This window comes from Cryptomeria japonica, chromosome 1 (genome assembly GCF_030272615.1).
Source record: "Cryptomeria japonica chromosome 1, Sugi_1.0, whole genome shotgun sequence".
NCBI classification, from domain to species: domain Eukaryota; kingdom Viridiplantae; phylum Streptophyta; class Pinopsida; order Cupressales; family Cupressaceae; genus Cryptomeria; species Cryptomeria japonica.
The window spans coordinates 231,469,180-231,494,218 of record NC_081405.1 but is presented as its reverse complement, the minus strand read 5'-3'; the positions used below and the strand labels follow the sequence as shown (position 1 = coordinate 231,494,218).

The 25,039-nt window shown below is 34.5% G+C and overlaps 1 pseudogene; it reads right to left on the bottom strand.

Moving 5' to 3' along the window:
- Positions 1-10,870: 10,870 nt before the first annotated feature.
- The window catches only part of LOC131857143 (exocyst complex component EXO70B1-like), a 45,267-nt pseudogene continuing 31,098 nt past the window's right edge, over positions 10,871-25,039 (bottom strand).

Sequence of the window (25,039 nt, the reverse complement as noted above, 5' to 3'; positions counted from 1 at the left end):
ATATATATATATGTTTTTTACACACACATACGTACATGCATCTAAAGATTACAAGTTATATATGAACTTCGAAACAAAACAGTTACATATTTCTAACTGAACCAGTTAGAATTTGTTTAACAATCTTCCTCTTAAAAAACTTCAAAAGATCTGTTTCAGATTACGAATCTGTTTTAGGCGAAGCTGATAAACATTAATCTTCGTTTGAGAGATATTCGAAGACAGTTTTCATAACGGCATAACTGACTGAAACATTTACATATTTCCTTTTGCTTTGAAACAACAAACTTTTAAATAGTGCCCTGGATTTAAAACCCCAAAAGATTTATAAAACACTGCATAGCCATATATCGATTTCGAAACCCTCTTTAGAAGTGAATCAAGAACATAACCTTCATACCTGTGAATTTTACGATTCTGCCCAAGAAACCGCATACCTGAGACACAAGATTCTGTCTGGCCTTAGGAAGTTTCTTCCTTCTTTCATGCGCTCCAAATTCTCATACAGAGCAAAACGAACATATAAGCAAACTTGTATTTTCACTGAGTAAGATAAATGCATAAACCTGAAACTCTATGTGAAATAGACAACAAATAATGAACCTGCGTGAATCCATCGATCAATTCCCTATTTCGCACAAAGATATCTTGACCCAAATTATTACCTGTCTGATTTACAAAATGAATACAATCTTTCAAAATGCAACAAAACTGTTTGCTCAGAGTAATTCGATACCCACAACCTCAATTAGGTTTAACAAAAATTTGGAGTCCGCCATGCAAAGTCAATACTTGGCGAGAAAGGACTGACAATAATTAATAAACTTGTCAGTTTACATTGGTCTCAAATAAAACTGCCAACAAACCATTTAGACTTTTCAACTTTTCACTTTACACAAATACCATTATATATTCCTTGTCACGTCAATGCCACATGTAACATTTTGCCAACAACGCATGCCACGTATTTGCCGGATGACAGATAATGTAAATAGTTAACAATCTCCCCCATTTTTGATGCAAAAATTTTCACCATTACATAAAATGAACTGAAATACCGTTGATCATAAATAAGATAATGAACTGAAATACCAAACAGATTTATCATGAAAACATGATTAACCTATGACCCAAGTGCATCCAAATACAAGAACCAAACCTGAACAAACCAAAACTGCTGTGCCAAAAGATCAAATCAAAACTGAACCTGTATCTGTGAACCTGTGCCAAATGAGCCTGTATGAACCTGTGCCAATCAAAACACCACTGAACTGAAACTGTATGAACCTGTGCCAATCAAAACACCACTGAACTGAAACTGTATGAACCTGTACCAAATCAAAACACCACTCAAAACACCACTGAACCTGTGCCAAATCAAAACACCACTCAAAACACCACTGAACCTGTGCCAAATCAAAACACCACTCAAAACACCACTGAACTTACTCCCCCAAAATTTATGCATCAAAAATCTAACCATCTGCTGTAAAACTTATCCCAGCATGGATTGGGAGAAGACTCCCAAGCGAATTCTGAACTGTTCAAACAATTCTCTAGGAAGAGCTTTGGTAAAAATATCAGCAACTTGTAATTTAGAAGGTACATGAATAAGAATGACCTCATTGGATGACACATGTTCGCGAATATACTGCAATTTGATGGCAACATGCTTAGTTCTAGAATGCATAACAGGATTTTTAGAAATCTGAATAGCACTGGTATTGTCACAAAGGATTTTGAGAGGTTTTTGAACATGAATACCCAAATCTGAAAGCTGATAAGACATCCAAATTAACTGAGTACAACATGCTGTTGCAGCAATAACTTCAGACTCAGCAGTAGAAAGAGTGACACAATCTTGTTTTTTACTGTGCCAAGCAACTAACCGATCACCTAAGAAAAATGCAGCACCACTAGTACTTCGTTAATCATCTTTACATCCACCCCAATTAGCATCTGTATAACCAATGAGAGCAAAATCATCATTTTTTGGATACCACAAACCATAATCCAAAGTACCTTGTAAATATTTAAAGATACGGTGAACAGCATTGAGATGAGATTGACGAGGAGCTGCTTGATATCTAGCAACTTGACATACAGAGTACATTATATCTGGTCTAGAAGCAGTAAGATATAAAAGACTTCCTATCATAGATCGATACTCTCTTTGATCAACAAGAGGAGATTCATCAATTTTCATCAACTTACATCCAATTTCCATTGGTGTACCAACTGGATTACAAGTATCCATTTGAAACCTTTTAAGCATTTCCTTAGCATATTTCAGTTGAGAGATAAACAAACCATGTTCACGCTGAGAGACTTGAATTCCCAAGAAAAATGTCAAAGGTCCTAACATAGACATTTCAAATTCTGACTCCATGATTCCTGAAAAAGTTTGTGCTAAATGATCATTAGTAGAACCAAAAATAATATCATCAACATATATTTCAACAGCCAATAAATTTTCATTGTCCATTTTTGTATACAAAGTGCTATCCACATTTCCTTTAATGAATCCATTTGCAATTAGATGTTTATCTAATCTGGAATACCAAGCTTGAGGAGCTTGTTTTAAACCATATAAGGCCTTTTTGAGACGCAGAACATAATCAGGCTTGTCAGAAGATTTGAAACCTTCTGGCTGTTCCATATAAACTTCCTCCTCAAGATATCCATTTAGGAAAGCAGTTTTGACATCCATTTGGTAAACAGTAAAATTTTTATGAGTGGCATATGCAAGAAAGATTCTGATTGACTCCATCCTTGCAACTGGTGCAAAGGTTTCACCAAAATCAACTCCTTCTTGTTGTGCATATCCTTTGCAAACAAATCTGGCTTTATTTCTGATCACTACACCTTCCTCATTTAGTTTATTGCGGAATATCCATTTTCCACCAATAATATTTTTATCATCAGGTCTGGGAACAAGTTCCCAAGTCTTGTTTTTCTCTATCTGATTTATTTCATCTAGCATAGCATTTTGCCAACTAGAATTTGATAGAGCTTCAGTTACATTCTTTGGTTCAAAATCTGCTATCAAACAAAACTGTTCAGCAATATTTACTTGTTCTCCTATTTTGGCTTTTCTTCTAGTCAAAATTCCTTTATCAATATCACCAATAACTTGAGACTCGGGATGTCTCTTAGCTATTATTCTAGAAGATGTTTTTATCTTTGATCCATCACTAGTGATTTTAGAATTGGGACTATTTTTCTGATTCTATTCTTCCTGCAAGTTCATCTTCATCATCAGTTTCAACTTTATCTTGTTCATGATTTTCATTATGAAAACTCTCTGATTCTTGAAAAGATAAACTTTCATATTCTTCTTTGTCATTACAGCATACAGATGTTTCATCAAACATAACATTTATGGCTTCTACAATTTTGTTCAGCCTTTTATTATAGCATTTATATGCTTTGCTATGTGTAGAATACCCAAGAAAAATCCCTTCATCAGATCTTGAGTTAAAGTTTTCTAGAGAATCATCATTTTTTCTGATAAAACATTTGCAACCAAATATTTTAAAATTCTTAACATTTGCTGTTTTCCCATACCATAATTCATATGGTGTATAAGCTGTCCTAATTCTGATTTGAGCTCTATTTAAAATATAGACAGCTGTATGAACAGCTTCTTTCCAGAACTTGTCAGGCAGCTTTGCTTCATTTAACATAGTCCTGGCCATTTCCTTGACAGTTCTATTTTTTCTCTCTACAACCCCATTTTGTTGAGGTGTTCTAGCAGTAGAGTATTGTCTTTTTATACCTCGTCTTTCACAATACTCAATAAATTCTTGAGAGGTAAACTCTCCTCCTCTATCTGATCTTAAGCATTTCAGTTTTAAATCAGTTTCTCTTTCTACCATCTTCTTGAAAATTTTGAAACGTTCAAAGGCTTCTGATTTATGTTTCAAAAATGTTACCCAAACCATTCTTGAATAATCATCTATAAACAGCATGAAATATTTTTCATCATTTAAAGAGGCTGTTTTGGTTGGACCACATAAATCAGTATGTACTAGTTCAAGTGGTCTGTTTGTCAGATATTCTTTTGTTTTAAAAGAAACTCTTGTTTGTTTACCTTTTATACACTTTTCACAAACAGATGCAGGTTTAGTTATTTGTGGTAGACCCCTGACCTTTTTGTTCTTGCTGATTCTAGCAAGATTATAAAAATTCAAATGTCCCAGTCTTTTGTGCCATAGACAATTCTCTTCCACTTGACTCATAAAGCAGGTATTGACCAATGATGTTTCTTGAATAGTTGAATCTATCAGATTATACAAATTACCATTTGTTCTTAACCCACTGGCAATGACTCTATCTTTCCCATTTTTAATATGACATTCTTTTGCATTGAAAGAGACAAAATATCCACTATCACATATCTGACTGGCACTTAAAAGATTATGTTTCAACCCTTCGACAAGGTACACATCATGTATTGGTGTATCATTATTTAAGATTATTGAGCCTTTTCCTATTATATAAGCTCCTGAGTTATCACCAAAACGTACAAAACCTCCATCAAAGTTTTCTAAGGTTTTGAATTTGTTCTTGCACCCAGTCATATGATGAGAACAGCCACTATCCAACACCCATGTTGCAGAATTTTGAGCAAATAAGACTGTTTCAACAATTAAGGACTTTTCATTTGTCTTTACTTGTTTCCACATCTGTTTAGGTCTCAGATTTAATTTACACTAATTTGCATAGTGACCATAGTAAAAACATTTGAAGCACCTAATAACTTTTCTTTTGCCTTGACCAGTGCTATTTTTACAAAAGATTGCTTTGTGCCCAAAGATATTGCAGTTGAAACAATATCCATTGAAAAACAACTTTGTTTTCTGATTAGTAGATTCTTCAAAAGAACATTGCAAGATTTTCAGTTTTTTATCCTTTTCTTCAAGTGAGAATTTTTGACCTTCTATAATTGAATTTGCTTTTATTAATTCATCTTGAAGTTTTTGATTTTCAGTCTCATAATTTGCAACTGATTTTTTTAACCTTTTAATTTCTTGCAGGGATTTTAGAAGTTCTTCTTCAAGATCTACTTCTATCTCTAAATCAGATGAGGATTCAGGCTCATTTGATTCAAATTTAGGAGTATGAACTATTTCCGCCATAAATAATGTTTCCCCTTCTTCATCTGCATCACTAGATTCTTCATTTGGATCCTCTTTTGAAAAAAGACTTTTCTTTTTGAAATCCTTAAACCTTTTATTCTGATTCCAAGGCTTCTTCCTAGAAAATTTCTCAGATTTCTCATCACACTCATCAAGTTCAATATTTGGACATCTAGCAGCAAAATGTCCTAATTGACCACAACTGAAGCATTTAGGTTTGCTTTTATATTTCTTTGCCATTCTTTTAACCAATAATGCTTCTAAAGCATCAGTTAGATCTGAATCACTCTCATCATTCTTTTCAACCTTAAAGGCTGATTCTTTTGATGAAGAACTAGCTTGACTGTTGATTCTCATTTCATACGGAGTTAGAGTTCCTTGAAGTTGATGTAAGGTCATTTTTGAAAAGCTTTTCTTTTCTTCTAATGTAGAAATTTTTGTTTCAAATTTAGGTAGGACTGACCTAATAACCTTTGAAACAACATCATGTTCTTCTATGTCTTCACCTAAACCCTTCCTGGCATTCACAACTTCCTCAATTCTTAAAAAATATGCAGCAATGGTTTCATCATCACTCATTTTCAGATTGTCAAACTGAGTTTTAAGAGTAATCAGTTTAGATTCTTTAACCTTGTCATCTCCTTGATAGATAGTTTCAAGTTTTACCCATATATCATTTGCAGATTTACAATAAATGACTTTGGCAAAGACATCTCTAGCAAGACCACAAAGAAGAGCATATCTAGCCTTCTTATCTAATTCAAATTTTAGTTTCTCATCTGCATCAGTAGGAACTGACGCTGGAACATTGTATTTTGTTGTTACTACATCCCACATCCTTACATCTAGAGAATGTATAAATGCTTCCATTTTAACTTTCCAGAAAACATAATCATTTCCATCAAACAAAGGTGCCCTATTAAGGAAAGCTCCTTCAGAATGTGCCATAACTTCCAATAACCAGAGATCAATTCCTAAAGGAATCCTACGCTCTGATACCACTTGTTGGAAGTATCACAGTTCTGAGAGGGGGGGGTGAATCAAAACTGTATTGTTCTAATAAGAAACTCCTTCTTAAATTTTTCACTAAGCAGTTTAAAACAGAATATTTACAGTTTATGCAGGAGAAGTGTAAGCATTCATCATAAGCATAAGGAAATGAAATTCACAAACATGAAGAAACACCAAATTTGTGCCGAGTGGAAAACCCTCCAAAATCTCATGATTTTGTCATAGGGAGAAAAACCACTCCATGAACCTGTATCTTTTATTCATTCCAATTCTTTACAATCGGCAGTCACTACTGCTCAGAAATTTAACACAATTTAACACAACTCATATACATATACAAATGTGCATATATCACTTGTACATGTACACAAGTTTATGATAAAACTTTCAGACCCGCTAATCTTTAGATACATATATATATATATGTTTTTTACACACACATACGTACATGCATCTAAAGATTACAAGTTATATATGAACTTCGAAACAAAACAGTTACATATTTCTAACTGAACCAGTTAGAATTTGTTTAACAATCTTCCTCTTAAAAAACTTCAAAAGATCTGTTTCAGATTACGAATCTGTTTTAGGCGAAGCTGATAAACATTAATCTTCGTTTGAGAGATATTCGAAGACAGTTTTCATAACGGCATAACTGACTGAAACATTTACATATTTCCTTTTGCTTTGAAACAACAAACTTTTAAATAGTGCCCTGGGTTTAAAACCCCAAAAGATTTATAAAACACTGCATAGCCATATATCGATTTCGAAACCCTCTTTAGAAGTGAATCAAGAACATAACCTTCATACCTGTGAATTTTACGATTCTGCCCAAGAAACCGCATACCTGAGACACAAGATTCTGTCTGGCCTTAGGAAGTTTCTTCCTTCTTTCATGCGCTCCAGATTCTCATACAGAGCAAAACGAACATATAAGCAAACTTGTATTTTCACTGAGTAAGATAAATGCATAAACCTGAAACTCTATGTGAAATAGACAACAAATAATGAACCTGCGTGAATCCATCGATCAATTCCTTGTTTCGCACAAAGATATCTTGACCCAAATTATTACCTGTCTGATTTACAAAATGAATACAATCTTTCAAAATGCAACAAAACTGTTTGCTCAGAGTAATTCGATACCCACAACCTCAATTAGGTTTAACAAAAATTTGGAATCCGCCATGCAAAGTCAATACTTGGCGAGAAAGGACTGACAATAATTAATAAACTTGTCAGTTTACATTGGTCTCAAATAAAACTGCCGACAAACCATTCAGACTTTTCAACTTTTCACTTTACACAAATACCATTATATATTCCTTGTCACGTCAATGCCACATGTAACATTTTGCCAACAACGCATGCCATGTATTTGCCGGATGACAGAGAATGTAAATAGTTAACAGCCAAACGTCGGGATGATTGTATGCATATCTCTGGTCATGTTGGAAGTATTCAGATTTTCTACAACAAGCGGTGCACTGACCACAATTTTGCCTTCTACTTCAATCTTGATTGATATTCGAAGTTCAAACTAAATTAACAAAAATAAAGTGAGAGTAGTTCAGCAATTAGGGAGCGGTGAAGAATTGAAAGGATATGTTGCAAGGCAAGCACATATATGGGAAACAAGAACAGAAAAGAAAACTAAATGATGTTCGACCAGAGCTTTGCGTTTGCTTTGGGCGGCCGTTTTTGCCCAGATAAGCTTATTATTCAAAACTGAAGAAATAGCTGGGGAATTTAAATAAAGTTTAACGCGTACTTGATTGAATAAAATATAGCTGTCTGACTTTGTCCACACAACAACTTTGACTGGTCGGAAACTTGAATGTAAAAAACTGCTCAGAAATAGAAATGGTTGATGAACCTTTGACTATCATCCAAGTCATCCTCCTTATCGTCACGTAATCTTACTTTATATGTGTCCTTAAAATTCCAATATTATACACGGCTTCCCCAAGAAATCATCCTTAAAAAGTAATTACCTTTCACACTATGTCACAATTCAAAAAGTAAACGAAATAGCTATTAAAAAAATTCGATTGGAGATTCATACAAATGTGAATTCAACCCAACAAAAGCGCATCTGCATTTACCTTTTCCGCACGTGAAACAATTTTATATTTTATATTTTTTCTTAAAAATATATAGATGGATTTCAGGAAATTAATGTGATGGAACAAATGCAAGAGACATTCATGTCATCCTCATTGTTAGTAACTCTGTTATACATTGCTTTCTCTATCTTTCACTTTGACACGCATCCAACAAATTTCCAAGCTTGAGAAGAGCTTTTTCTACACTATGACAGAAGATTAAAACAAATGTGCAAATATATATTGTTTTAATCTAAACAAATTTAATTAAAAATTAATATTAAAATGTATTATTAATTGAAATTTTAAATAAATGACGGGTTTGATTGTAGATGTGAATGTTTTAGATTTCAAAATGTATATTATTATATTCAAATAAAATAGAACATGATTTATTATGAATAGAAATAGTAAATTATACTAGATTTTATATGATCTTTAAAATTAGTATAATATTAAAATGTATGTTATTATATTTATATAAGATAGAGCATGATGGATATCAATTCTTGAAATTAGTATAGAAAATAGTTTTGATGATAAATAAAAAAAGAAAGTTTGAGATCCATTCCTTTCAATATATTAAAATATATCTAATTTTGAACAATTTATTTACAATTAAATAAATATTACTAATATTATTGATATAAGATTTCCATAAATTTTATGAATAAAAAAAAAAATTGTCTATCGTAAAATAATGTTCTTAAACTTATGATTATTTATAATTTTAAGTTTGATTATCAAAATGACAATTAGGAGGATATATGATAGAAAGAAGCTAATAATATTTGTTTCATGATATGATGACCACATCTTTTACCATTGTATTTATGCATTCAAATGTAAATATATATTTCACATTGCCCTCAAGATAATGTGTTTGAGATTATGGGTATTAACTGGTGCTATATTTAGTTAGTTATGAAATACACACACACCTTCATAAATGATTATGAACAAGGTGAAAGCAAAAAATATATTTTCTACTAAAATATACACATATTTAGATACAAACATATCATCAAATTATTAAAAGAAAGACAATATCCTACTTAATTTTAATATTATCGATTAAGTTTAAGTTAGATAATTATTTATTTAAAACATATTTTAATATAAAATTATAATTTACATCTATTTTTAAAATCTAGAAATTTTTAATAAATGATTAAATTAAATAAGTATCTAAATATACATGTAAAACAAAAAGGAATAGGTAGCTATTATGTACACTAAACAAATTGGAACTTAATTTCCTTATGTCAATTAGGAATAATATGAATAGCAAGTCATTTTCTTTAGTTTTATGTCTCAAAAAAAGGTGGTCACCTACCTTGGAAAATTTATTAATTTTCACTCGACACTCAACTAAATAAATATTCTTACTATTCTAAAACATTAGTTTGTAATGGTCCAATCAATATATGTATAAATCTTTCAAAAAAACTTAAATGATAATAAATTACTTGAATGACCTTAATCTTGGAGTAGTCAAGACCACTTGCGAGAAGACAAGAACTTTCAAAAACTAAATTGCATAAATAAAAAGTAAAAAATACTAGGATACAATAATCAAAATATTAAGTATACAAAAATGCAATAGATACCTTACATATAAAGTAAAGGATGAGATATGAGATGGTAGGACTAAAATTTTGACTACCCCTCTGGAAGATGTGACATATGTGGATTCACTTGAGGCAAGTGTGAGGACACATGTTGTGTGCATATGAGGTGAGACAAAAGTCTAAATAACCTCTATATGACTTTAAGTGTAGTATGAATAGGTCAACTAGATAAAAGTTAACCAATTTGTTAAAGTATATTTTCACACTTATATGTATCCCCTTAATAATTGAAAACTAGATAATTATATCGTTCATAACAAATTATTTATTTATTTTTTATCTTATTTAAAAATAATCTAGATATTTTACATCAAATAAAAAATCCATATTTTTTATGCACACATATTAAACAAACTAATGACTTACCAAATTTATCTATTAATCGTTATAATATAGATTTAATTAATTAAATTGAATTATTATTGCCATTTTAATCATATAGAAAATTTATAGACCTTTTAAAACTTTTGACTCTAATAAATTAAAACCTACTAATCATTATATCACCTTATACACATTACTCCCCAAAAATTAATAAAATACTTTTATATTATTTATAAATGTATAACATTCAATTTTTACATAAAATATATTTTGTCACTTCTTTATATCTACATAAGAAACAATTTTATCATTAATAGACAACATTCAACTTCCTACATAAAAAAATATTTTGTCAAATTCTCTATTTCTAGATATGAAACAATTTCATCATTAATAGACAATATTGAACTTCTTGCATCTTTTTATCAATTATATTTCTAGAAATAATTTCACATTACTTTAAATTCAACCGTTCAATGTCCATTTGTAGGGGCCACAAGTCATCCCATGGACCTTGCGCAGTTTTAATTGACATTTTTCCTTCGTTATATTTAACCAGTCATAATTGACAACATATTTATTAACCAAACTTTGCACACTGTATGTTTTTGGCCTCTCCTGTGAATGGGACAAATATAAGACTTTGAATAAACCAGTCACAGGGATCTGGCCGAGGGACTGCCTTTGAACATGTCCAACACAAAATCCTGCAGTTATTCAGGTGTATATTTGATGTACACGTCGTTTTGAAACCGGGTTCTGTATCTCTCAAGAAAAGAAGCGTAGTCCGGTATCAACTGCTCCATTATTGCAGCCACGAGCTTCTCTCGCAGGCTGGCGTCAGGCACCACCCATCCGCCATGCCTTTTCTTCAGTTCCCCCATCGCCAAATTGAAATCCTTTAATCTCTCTTTCAAACCCTCCCCACCGCCAGAGCCGCCATTAGGAGGAGATTCCTGCTCTGTTAGACACATCACTTTCCCCCAAACAGCCCTCTCATAATTCACTGTATAATGCCTCACCTTATTCCACTGTTTTCTCACCCACTCCTAACCCAGCATGTATCTCAGCTCCGAGTCATTCGCTTTCTGGACTATGTAATGTAGTTTATTCATGCGAAACAGATACGACAGTGCCGCATCTTTGTAAAAATCGGATCTTCTGTCGAGCTTGCAGAGGAGAAGGAAAATGTTCCACCCCAGACGGATGGACAAAGGGGCGGAAGGACCGAGAAGCTCATCATCAATGGCGAATTCCTCAGGGAGATCCTTTGTAATCTTCTCCGGCGCATCTGCCGTTATATTTATCAGAGTTTCCCTGTAATCGGACAGAAAAGCGAGATAATTCATTGTGTATCTGTTAAGAGGCCGAAATAGCCAAAAAGCATACAAATGTGAAACCCAACAAAAGCGCAACTATATTTTTGTTTTCCGCACGTGGCACAACCTTTTATTTTTTCTTAAAAATATGAAATGCAGGGAATTAATGTGATGGAACAAATGCACGAGACATTCATGTCACTGTCATTGTCAGCAAGTCTGTTATGCATTGCTTTCTTTATTTTTCACTTTGACACGCACCCACCAATTTTTTTATTTTCCTACGCTGAGAGAAGATGAAAACAAATGTGCAATCACTATAATTGATATATTGTTTAAATTGTTTTTAATGTCAAAAATTTAATACAAAAATGTATCATTAATTGAAATTTAAAATAAATGATGTGTTTGATAGTAGATCTAAATGTTTTAGATTTCAGAATGTAAATTATTATATTCAAATAAAACAGAACATGATTCATTGTGAATGGAAATAGTAAATTATATTAGATTTTATATGATCTTTAAAATTAGTATAATATTAAAATGTATATTATTATTTTTATATAAAATAGAACATGATGTATGTGAATGGATACTAAAAAATATTTGAGAATTTTATATAATCTTTGAAATTATTATAAAAAATAGTTTTGATGATAAATTATTTTTAAAAAAAATTGAGATCTATTTTTTCAATATATTAAAATATTTATTTTATTTTTTTAAAAATTTATTTACAATCGAAGAAATATCCAATTTATTTGATTTTTTTAACAATTTTTTTAATAATTTCATATCATGCAAATCATGACATTGTATGAAATCTCATTTCATTGATTTATATGTTTATAATTTAATATAAATGTAATTCACATACATAAACATTGTATTCATTACCAATCATCTCACTTTTCAATGTCAAGTGAATACTTTAATCTAGTTCTATATTGAAAACTCTACCATATATGTTCTAATAAGTTTTATAATGTTTATCTATTCTTTTTCTATGATAAATTGAATTTCATATCTATATAGACTACATTACTTGCACTCTTTTCAATGTTTATTTAATAGAAATTATCTCTTTTTTGGGGTTTTGTTTTTATCAATCTTACAAATATTTATTATCTTATCCTTGTGATATTTCTTCACATGAGTATTTAAATAGATTATTTTATCAACTCAATGGTTTTCTTTTTCAAGAATCTTTTTTTTTTTTATTTAATTGTGTTGCATAGGAAATATATCTATTTATTTGTGGATTATTAAAGAAGGTTTCTATTTCAAATATGATAATTTATTAATTTTTTTAGTTTCATATGCACTTATTTCTTGGTTGTTAATTTGAATCTCTCACTCTTTAGAATAGATAGCATCCCTTACCTAAAAGCTTTTAATCACATCATTAAATTTCATACAAGAATTCATCTCATAAAATTTCAAGATAATTTTTGTATTAAAGATCATATTTAGGAAAGCATAAAACTAATTCATCATTATGCCAAAGGCATATTACACTCACACATGGATGCAAACATTTCTTTCAATTAAAAAATAGAAGCATTTAATTTGATGTTTTTGTACAATTAAATGTAGGATAAACAACAAAACATTCAAGTATTTTTAAAAAAATTTAAGGTTTTATTAAATATAAAGAAAAACAAAAAAAAGAAAAAACTACATTCTTTTAATATATAATATACTGAAATAGCATAATATATTTAATAGATAAGAAATACTATTATTAATTATAAGGGAACTAAACGTGTCCCTACATAAAATCAACTTTTTACTCATGAATAAGGATAAGAACAAGAATCACCAACAATGATGCTAAATATGTGGCCCTCTTCAGTGGGCTAAGAATGCCCAAGGAGTGAAATCTCCTTAGTATTGATATTGAGGATGATTCCTTAAATGTAATTCAAACTATAAGTTGAGGAGTTGCTCTTAGTTGGAAATCTAGAATGTAGATTAATGGTATACGAGAAATATTGGAAGGAATGGATTTATCGATAAAATATATTTTCCATGAATCAAACCAGAAAGCATATTTTCTCTCCAATTATGTCATTGATCAGGACAATGATGCAATCATTTTAGATGACACAAGGGCCTTGACTGGCTTAAGTCTCAATGACAACCTCCCTTTTGACTTTGACTGCAGAAGGTAACTTTGTGAATACCTTCATTGGGATATGCATAGCATAGGTGGAACATGTAGAGATGTTTGGTGAATCCATCCATATCTCCAAGATGATTCATTTAGGATTATTAGATGAAAAATGACCTACAGTGAAATTGCCAACTTCTCTCCCTACTATAAAGTTGAGTATGCATATGGATAACACAATAAAGAATAGAGTATGGAGGGGCCACCCTAGAGGACCTAGACACAATAATGATTATGGAGCGTGAGTGTAATTGTAAGAAGACATCAGTGGAGGAAGTGGTGAAGAAAAGCTTGGGAGATGCATGTCTAGCCCACGGTCATGTTCATAGTGCTAAGCTCCTTGAGAGCTTTTTCTATATTCTGGCATGGACTACTGGGGAACATGAGGTAGCAAAGAAAGATATTAGATGCGTGGTTGTCCCCCATCTTCAAGGTCCAACAATTAGGGCGTAAAGAGGCTTAAGTTTGAAGCCTTTAATGGTCTAGTTGTTGATGCTTTTGACATAGAAATGGTTCTAGAAAATAAGGATATCCATGATGCTATAATGTCTCTAAGATGTGGTTTGTGCAAAAATAATCTTGAGACATATGAGTACATATGATGAGTCTAAATGGGGATTTGTTCCCTCCTTAGTAGTTGAGCAAAGCTCAAGAGGTTATAGAAGCTATTAGGACTCTATTTTATTTCTATTGAATGTATCTTTTTTCTCTATTATCAATGAAATGGGTGCTACCCCCTTGGTAGAAATTTGCCAAAAAAAGAAGGATAAGAACAAGAATATAAAATAAAAATATAATGATATGATAATATAATAATAATGTACGTTTGTTAAAAACTTAATAGAAATATAATTTAAATATAATCATTTCTTAATATAATTTAATATTACTTACAATATTATAATATAATAATAATTTAATATTAATTACAATATAATTTGTGTTGTTGGTTCACATGGGAGTACTTGGCAATTATAGTTCATTCCTCCTTCTTATAATATGATGATGGCTTCATTTTTTATTTGACACTCTAAACAATTAATGATTTAATTGGAAAGGTATAATGTGTTGTCAAGTGTGTAAATTAACTTATGATATGGGATTTTGGTACGTGCGAAGCTCTACTTTGATCATTGTTTTATATGCTTCATTTCTGTTAAGGTACTGAGGTGGCTTGCTGAGGATGTTTATATTGCAAAAGATATATTTGTGTAGATATGAATTTGTTGTTGTTATGATGATTGCATATGTCAATCTGTGTGAGGTTTTATTAGCCTTTTGTTCCTAGTTGTATTTATTTGGTTTTTCTCCCCATTTCGAACATACATTTGTTTTGTGTTGCTTTGGGAGTTCTCTTAGCATTCCATGTCATTTTCAATTATGTTAGATCAATATAGAATTTTGGCTCCTTCGATTCTTGGTGATTTTTAGGATGAACATGCTTATGATGATGAAAAAATGGGTAAAATTTTTAATCTTTGCTCTCCTGAGGTATCTTATGCAGTCAAAAAGGTGGTAAGAAGAGTTTCGCTTTTGAAAAATGCAAATTATTGAATGCATGAGGTGGTATCTCATTTTATTAATGTTTGTACGGGTTTTCTTTTGGACTCTTCTATGGTGAGTATTATTGCAGACATGTTCCTCGTGTGATCATGTGTTAATTTGGCTAATTTGGTTAATATTTTGTCTTCTTACCATTTTGATTATGGTGATTTCCCTTATGGTGGGTTCCTACCTCTTAATGAGTTACTAGCTAATCGATGTTCTGGAGAACTTCTTTTTGTGATCAAATGTGGTCTTATTAGTGGAAATTATGATGAATTTTTGTTGGCTCTAGAAAGGCTGATTGATTATGTGCCACCTTCTATCTTGGCTCCTGCACTTAAGGTCTTCATGAGAATTCATTTTCTTCTTGATCTTCAGGCGTCTATGTTGGTTGCTCCCTAGGTTGTTCAGCCATTACAAGTGGTTCCTCCTCCTTTGGATGGTGTGGCACCTCATCCTCTTGGTGATCCTCCAAATGAGATTTGTAGCAATTAGTTTTCAAACTCATGAGTTGTATGGATTTATAATTGGATTGGCTCTTTTTTGTAATTTTTCACATATGTAATGGGGTTTTTTGTTGGGTAGTGGTTTGGTTAGGTTTGGGTTGATTCTTCTTCCTTCTTGATATCAAATGTAATGGGTTTTCTTTTTTGGGTGCATGGGTGGATGATCTTATATTAAGGTTCATGGGTAATTTTAGTAAGGTTTTTTTCTAGGCTACAACCGGAGGTTTTATTCTCTTGGTTCTTTCTTGCCGGTATGCCTTTTTTGAACCAAGATTGTAAATAATTTTATTAATTAATAAAATAAAGTTCAATGGCTATGCCACTTTTATCAAAAAAAGTAATAATAATATAATTATTTTCTAAATGGAAAAATGAATAAATATGATATCTTTGAGTGTAGTTTACCTATATTACTCTAAATATAGATAGGCTAGTTGTATGCATATTTACATTTTTAAATTATGTATAAGGGAAGCTCGTGGTCTACACCAAGTTATAAGCGGAAAGTCCTAAATACACTAATTTATTCGCACATTTTTGCTTTTGTTTAATAGAATTTTCTAGTACAAATTTGCATAGATATTTAGTGATATTTTTAGAGGTCTTTTCCATGCATTAAGACTAGGTTTAGGTATTTTATAAGTGTTGTTTTCTAAATCCATTTCAAAATTTGGGCTCCCTTTTCTTTTCCTTAATTCATTTGTTTCTTTTATTTTTCTTCTCTTTCTCATCTTGTTTCTTCCCTTTTTCTTTCTATCTATCAAACCTTCAAGATTTGTCATCTACACATGATAGTGGAATCATCCTCGATGCCCTCACACTTACCTTCTTTCCCTTCCTCATGTGCCTAGTGGGTGGTGTTGATGTGCATTTTGACACACCCACCAACAATCAGGTATTTTATGCAAACACTCACCACCTCTCCTGAAAAGTAACGGGTTCGGAAGAACTCACTACCCCAAGGTCTCTATAGTCGGGTCTCGACGGTGATGGATAACTCAATGGCTGATGTGGTTATACCTGTAAAGGGGCCTGTTGGTTAGAACTAAATCTCCCAAGTTTACGAACAATTGCACTTCCTTTTTTTTGTAATTTATGATTTAAGACTCTCTGGGGAAATAAAATGCGAAGCGTAAGGGAAACAAGAAAATAACAATAAAGATCAATACAATGAAAACTTAATACACTATTCAATTAGTTCCCTGCAATTTGAGCAATTATCAGATATTATCCAAGTTAGCATTCAACAACGAACTTCCATAAACCTGCAAAATCATCAATTTCACAAATTTGTGGACATAGAATCATCAACAATATGACCTATCACAGTAATTCCCATACACCACTGATGTGCGCAATATGGTTCATATCATAATAGACAAAAAGATTTACCACGTTGCTAACTAAAAAATATTAGACGTTACCGATTACACAGAACAATTTGGTAGAATATAGATGTAAATCAGGCAATTTACAAGCTACTTTTCATATTAATCTCCATGAATGTATAGCAAAAAATAACTCAAACTTCTTAACAATCTACAAAAAATCTCCAAGTGGGCCACAAATCATCAATTTGGGGACCCTTTACAAATGAATTCAACTTCTCAATTTATAGAAGTTTTTCACCCTATTATTTAGGAAATAACTCTATCCTAAATTAAGAACTAAAATTAGGAGTCACGGTTAATTTGCAAGTTTCTGCCTGGACACTCCACTTAACAACTACGAAACGGATGTTGCATGAGCACTACAAAGACCATGCTGGGTGAGCCACGTTTTCGTAACCATCTAGGATTTCTTTCAAAATTGGGACTTGAGTAGGAGGAGCAGTTTTTAAATCAAAAAAAGCTTTGCTATCTTTAGTAATTGTGTACCTAGCTTTTTTTATTTCTTGGGAAATGCCTTATAATTTTTTTATTATACATGCAACTGCTTGGACTGGCGGATTGGCTACATGCTTAATTCTAAATTTATACTTCTTCAAAGTCTCCTCTGCATGTACTCCTTGTTCCTCTAACTCCTTTACCGTATCTACCACCTCCTGACACTGAGTAATCAACTGTGTGTATCCATCCATAAGGGCAGCATCGAACTGGGCAGCAGGTCCTAAGTTTTGTTCATATGCATCCCATTGATTCAAAACTTGTTGCTGGTCCATTATTCTAGTATCAGCTATTCCGAGGCCAAAAGGCCCTAGTATATTCATTACAAAATCTTCATATGACAAAATCTCTCTGAGAAGAGGGTCCTGAATATTAATCATCTCCTTGACATACTACTGATACATCTCTACTTTCAACTCCAAAATGTATACATAGGACTATAAATTCTCACAACTATCTCCTCCTAAGAGGTATTCTTTTATTATCAGCTCTTCTCCTAAACATAGTATCCTTTTCAAAATTTAGAGCTATTTATTAAAGGTGTTCTCCTTCTTTTCCTAGTGTGTGGAATAGGTTGCCAAAGCTCCACCTGCCTATACCTCTTTACGCTATTTCCATCGTGTCTTGTAGAAACAACCTAATTTTGGCTACATTCATTTGAGTCCAAGACTTAGTGGCCGCAGCTACTCATCTCACCTCCAATAGTGCCTTTACATCTCCTTCTGGAAAGGATGAGGTTGAAGGTAGGTCATCTATCCTACAGGAGTCCAAAGGTTTGCACATTTCTACCAAGAGATGTTTATACTACGCAAGATGCGCTTTAAGTTCTACATTTTAACTATGCTCCTTTTCCACATGCCCTCTGACAATGCTTGTGGCTAGTTCCAAGGTATCTAACTCTCCCCACTTGGTCTGCTTACCTAGGTTTACTTGTGATACTTGGTATTTGGGAGAAGCTTGTCCCTCGGCCTGCGATGGAACCGCCACATGTGCAATCACTCCACCAGAACTAGTTTTTGACAGGTGGTGAACCATCTTCAACTTCTTAATCTTTGGTGGTTCCTCGGTGATTTCTTGTTGTAGAGTAACCTTGGGAACCTCTGCTTTTATCCTTTTCTTCTCAAAGGTAAACTCTAACCATTCTGGTATATCTTCAGCTTTATCACCTTGATGTGATACAATCTTAGCAGTTATAACATGCACCTCTGCCTGCTCCTCTGCTTCAGCTCCCGTTTGGCTAGGGACCTGGAATGATGAATTTTGGCAGGCTAAGTTAGCTTGGAGAGCTTGTTGTTTGTGTAACTCTCAGCCTACCACTAACTTCCTCATTGAATGCCATTTCTTCATTCCCTAGCTCCATCTCTACTTGCCCGACTTCTATATCCTTAAGCAAGTCTTCTTGGTCTTGAGGAGTTAGAATCAACCTTTCATTCAGGATATCCTCTACTTCACCTCCTTGTTGCTCACTACCTAGAGGTTGTTGTTGGTCGAGATCCTCTTCCTCCTAGTCAAAGTTAGACTCGACATTTCTAATTTTCACTTTCTTAGTAGTGGGTGTAAAACCTTGCACTCTGGTCTGCCATGTGGATAAATCAACAAATGGTGGTGCGGGAGCAGCGGTGCCCGAAGCACTTGTTGTACCTGTGGAAGGTGGATCTAAAGGTACCTCCTTGGTAGCCTCTAGGTTCTCTTCCTGTTCTTGAGTATCTTTTCCTTCAGTGTGGCCTATAGCATTCCTTGGTGGGAGAACTCTAGCAAGTGGAATGATGCCTAGCCCATCAGTCACTCCTAGGTCTGCAGCCTTCTTCAGTAGTTCAGACTCCTTCATCTTTTCTTGGAATTTCTTCAACAAGTCCTTAGTTCTTTCTTGAGGCTTGTCTTCCTCACCTGGATCAGTGGAGGTATTATGTCTTGAATCCAACCTTGTTTTCTGGGCATACTCTTTATGGCCTCTTGATTGCGGCACCCCTGAGGTGGATTCCTTTTGCTTTGTTTTTTATGCACTGGGCTTGACCCTCTGGCTTAACCATTGCTTAGTCCTATTGATGACCACCTGGGAGACCTTCTCCATATTTGTATCTTCGTTTGCAAACCATTTTATTGGGGAGAGGGGCCTCTTGTCTATTCCTGATTCTTTATAAATTGGATCGAGTAACTCTCCATCATCCCTCAAGTCTTTAGGGAGGTTAGTCTTGATACCAAAGTCTCTAACCTATGGCACAGACAACCTATTATAATTCTTCTCCCTGACTTCAAAACTGTCCTGCAAATTGGCCCAAAAGACTTCCAAGCTGGGCCTATGCCCCTCATATGCCTTAGGCATAGCTTGCTTAAGTTTCCCATAGGGATCATAAAATTCCCTAGTATGACTATATTCTTTCAGGTTCAAATCCTGAAGCTCTTGCTCGGCCAATTTTGCCACCTGTATTTGAGAACAGGTGAAGTACCCAATGGACATCGAGAAGTCAATACCTATTTTGTGTTTAGAAGACAGCAATGACTGGAAACCAAGAAGTTATCTCACATACTCCAACAGGATTACCCTATCATTGCAATAACAAGGCAGCAGCATTGGATTCTCTGTGAATCCACTAACTCTGATGTAAGTGGAACGTGGGTTTTGGATGAACCAACATGCCCACTCCTGGATAATAGCCATGGCTTCTAGGCTTATCTGATATCCTGTGTCCTCAATCAACTTAATGATTATAGGGAAGATGAAGGCATCATTAACCCTCTTGAAGTGTGTCTTTGCATTTGTTAGAGTGAGTTGGGACTAATATTCCCATATCTTCTTTTGTCCCTCCTTCTCTCCTAACTGCCCTTCTACTTATAGGCCTGGAAACTTTCTGTCTCTAGCAACTACCCAAATGACATAGGATTTGCAAAAGAACTACTGGGTATGTTGCACCTCCTTCATCTGCTTACAAATGTTATCATAAAGGATTTGCGGCCAATCAAAGTATTGCTTTCCTACCAATATGGTACTCATAAATTGGAACATCCAAGGGTGGAAATGCTTGCAGTCAGGCTTGCCGAAGGCCTTGCTGAGCATAATAATCAAGTCCCTTTGAGGCTCTTTGAAGTCAACCCTCAGGACCTCTATAGCTTTGAGCCCTGTTTTCCTTTCCTCTTCCAACCAGTTGGTATTCATATGTCGTTTGCTGGCTGACACCTTCTCGTTCCACGCTTTCAAGGCCTCTTCTTCTATTAATAAGAATGCCTCTTCCCTAGTTTGGATTCCCAAGATGAACCCTAGCATATCCGGTGACAAGTCAATAACAGTCTTTCCATGTGCATCCATGCACTTTCTGCTCCCTAGATTGTAGAATGGAGCGATGGTCATTATAAACTATGGTGCTTGAAGCGACTATGGGAATACAGTAGCTAACAGAAGACCCGACCTCTTTATCCTTTGGTGGAGAGAATCTAGGTTAGTTTTATCCAATTGGGTTGCAATATCCCCACTCTCTATGTGTCCCACTTCGGTGTCCATGACCCATTCAATTTGATCGTCGAGCTTCGAAACATGGACCTGTCCTTGATATTAGTACTTCATGGTGGTTGGAAGTCTGTCAATTTCTTTACCTCTCTTGTTGGCAGATGAGTCCATCTAACCACTGTAACCTGTAGGCAAAACACAAATTTTAGTCCTTAATATTAAACATAAATTTTGATCCACTTCGGGACTTCGGGGTCCCGGGGTAAGCACAAAGAAAAGGGCTCGGAACTCTAGGGTTTCAGGCCCCAAATTTGGGATGATCCAGAACTCTAGGGATTTGGAGTTCCGGGGTGGAATGAAAGGCAAAACCCGAAACTCCAGGGATTCGAGGTGGAAAGCAAAGAGGAACTCGGAACTCCGGGGATCCGGGGTTCCGGGGTGGAAAGCAAAGTGGAACCCGAAACTCTAGGGTTCCGGGGTGGAAAGCTAAATGAAACCCGGAACTCCAAGGATCCGCGGTTCCAAGGTGGAAAGGTAGGGCATGCCCAAAACAACAAACATAAAAGAATAAAAAGGAACAAAAATGCAAAAGGATACTCAATCTACAAAAACACAAGGAGAGAAAACTAATTCACCAACTTGGTGAATCAAAAATCGAATGGATGCCAAGAAAGAGAGCTCGAGAGTCCAAAGGTTCACGACTTGGAGATAGGGAGGAGAAACTCTAAATGTACAAATGAACTCAAAAATTTCATTATCTCCTATATATAGCCTCCCAAAACCCTTCCGTACGAAAACCATAAACACAACCCCGGGACTCCGGGGTTCCGAGCTTCCGAGGTCGACAAAGAGGAAAACAAAACAAACCACCTCGGCACTCCGAGACTCTAGAGTTCCGAGGCCAAAAGACCCAAGACCTCGGGACTATAGGACTCTGGAGTTCCGAGGTCTGAACAACAAGGAACCTCCGGACTCCAAGACTCTGAAGTTCCGAGGTAAAACCCAAAAGGGACCTTATAGGACTCCAAAACTCTAGAGTTCTGAGGTAAAAAACAAAAAAAGAACCTCAAGACTCCGGGATTCTGGAGTTCCAAGGTAAAACCCAAAAGGGACCTCGGGACTCCGAAACTCTGGAGTTCCAAGGTAAAAAACAAAAAAAGAACCTCGGGACTCCAAGATTTTGAAGTTCCAAGGTAAAACCCCAAAGGGACCTCGGGACTTTGGGAATCCAGAGTTCTGAGGTAAAAAAAAAAAACAGAACCTCAGGACTCTTGGATTCCGGAGTTTCAAGGTAAAACCCAAAAGGGACCTCGGGACTCCGGGAATCCAGAGTTCTGAGGTAAAAAACAAAAAAAGAACCTCGAGATTCTAGAGTTCCGAGGTAAAACCCAAAAGGGACCTCAGGACTCCGGGAATCCAGGGTTCTGAGGTCGACACTAAAAAGGGAAGAAAGAAAGTAAAAAGGGGGTCCATATTTTGACTCAAGGAAACCAAATGGGGAAACAGACATGCTAGGCATAACAAATGGCGACTATCTGGGAAAAATGACTATAGGCAATTTAGAATTTCAGAATCTCTAGTTAACTCGATACGTAAGGCTATTATCACTCAAAAGGATGTATAAGAATTTTAAGATGAATAAGTGATTTGAACAAACAACCAAGATGAGAAATAGACATGATCAAATCTTATGTGTGTGCATATGATTTATTACTCCATCATTTCAATAATGTAGATAGGCAGAATAAACTAGGCGCAAGTTACATAGGTGAAGTTTTTAATCGTGTTTCATGCAAGGTTATCCTGGGCATAGCTCTACTGCTAGCCAGGCGTCTATAGCCTCGACAGAGATACCTCTAGCCTCCGTCAAGCAATGCTCCACTGCCAGCCAGGCATCCATAGCCTCGGTGGAGATTACTTGAAACACCCGTTTGAGTTGCTTAAGAAGATCATTTATTTCATTTTTTTTTCTCTCTTTTTCTTTTTTAGTAGATATTTATAGGATATAGAGAATGACTTCTTTCTTCAATAATCTCTCAAGCAACTTCCAAACATTGAAGTTTGATGACTAGGTTGGAAGCCACAGTGGATAACATGAAACACCTTGACTTTAGATTTTTCACTTGATACCCAGTTTACCTGTTATCTCACAAAACCTTTTTGATGTATCTTAATGTGACGTTAGTGCTGAGTTTATCAGGTTAGCCTTTTCCAAATTGAAATTCAAAAACTCGTATCATATTCAAACAATTATATACCACTTTGAACGAGTATAGACAAAGGTTTTGAACCCAACCAAATGACAATGAAATATAAATAGCAGAGAGTTGAAATCTCTCAGAATTTGGCAAGATGTTATACAAAGGATACCTACTTCCCTTCAGAATCTTCAAGAACAAAACATATACCCCGACTCAACAAACAAAAGAAAAAACAAGCAAGGAAAACAAAAACAAAAAGGGAAAACACACCACAAGGCCCAATGAAGCACAACCAAAAAGAAAAACAACTAACTATTATATACAATAGGTCCAGCTTTATTAAGGATTTAATCAAAGTAGTGCTTGAGGAACTGACCATTGACGGGAAATGGTACCATTTCTCCAATCAATGAGCTCAACCTAAAAGTGTTCTCGCCTAGAATTTCAGCTATTTGGTAAGGACCTAACCTCAACCTTTCAAACTTGTGATGATCACCTTTATTGTCCTTGGCCTTGTCCCATAACAAGACTAGTTCAAAGATCCGAAAAGCTTTCACCTTAGCTCTTTTATCAAACCATCACTTAACAACAGCTTGGTGGTTGGCAAAGTGTTGTAGCATATTAATTCTTTTTTCATCAAGTCTTAACAAGTTTAAAAGGAGAACCTCTACCTCATCCTCAATGTCAAGTTCTTTCATTAATTGGAGGACCGGTATTTGCAAGTTAATTGGGAAAATAGGAGTCTAGCCATAGACAAGGTAGTATGGAGAAGTTCCCAGGCCAGCTTTTATTCTTGTTTGATCAGCCCACAAGGCATATCTCAGTTGATTATGCCAATCCCTGGGGTTTTTCTCGAGTAGCTTCTTGATGACATCTAAGATGTTCTTGTTTGTGGATTCAGCTACCCCATTACCTTGCGAGTAATAGTTGGATTAAAATTTCAATATCACTTTATATTGGTATGACCATTGCATCAACTATGCAGAAGTAAAAGCAGGACCATTATCACATACTAGAGTGAACGACATACCAAACATGGTGATGATATGCTCCTCAATGAATTTTAGGACTAGCTCAGCAATAGCATTGCAGTAGGCTATGGCTTCCGTCCACTGGGTACAATAATCTATTGTTGTAAGAAAAAACTTATGTCCTATAGATGAATTAGGGTTAATAACTCCTACAAAATCCAGGGCCCATTGAGCAAAAGGTCTTACCTCAAACACTGGTTGGAGAGGCATAGCAAGATTTCTTTCTCTTGAGGTTGCAGTTTGACATGTATGGCAATGTTGGACATGTTCATGAGTATCCTTAAATATGCTAGGCCAATAATATCCAGCCTTCAAAATTTGATGTGCAGTGGCATCAGCTGATGCATGACCTGTACCATATTTCCCGTGAAATTCCTCAATCATATTATGAGCTTCTTGATGATCAAGGCACCGAAGGTAAATACCCTCATAATTTTTTATATAGAGTGTCGAATTCTTGATCATATAATTAGCACTCTTGAGCCATAATGCTCGTCTTTGCGTAGTTGTCAATCCCTTAGGACACCTATTATTCAATAATAAAAATACCAAATTTGTGTACCAAGGGTCCTGAGTAAATGACTTCAATGTATATTGTTGGCACTAGATTTGAGGGATGTCAATCGCCATGACCTGAGATAATCCTTGGCCTCGGACTAATTTGATTGGATGCATCTCTAAGTCAAATTCTTGTAATGTTGCCATCCATTTCCCTCGT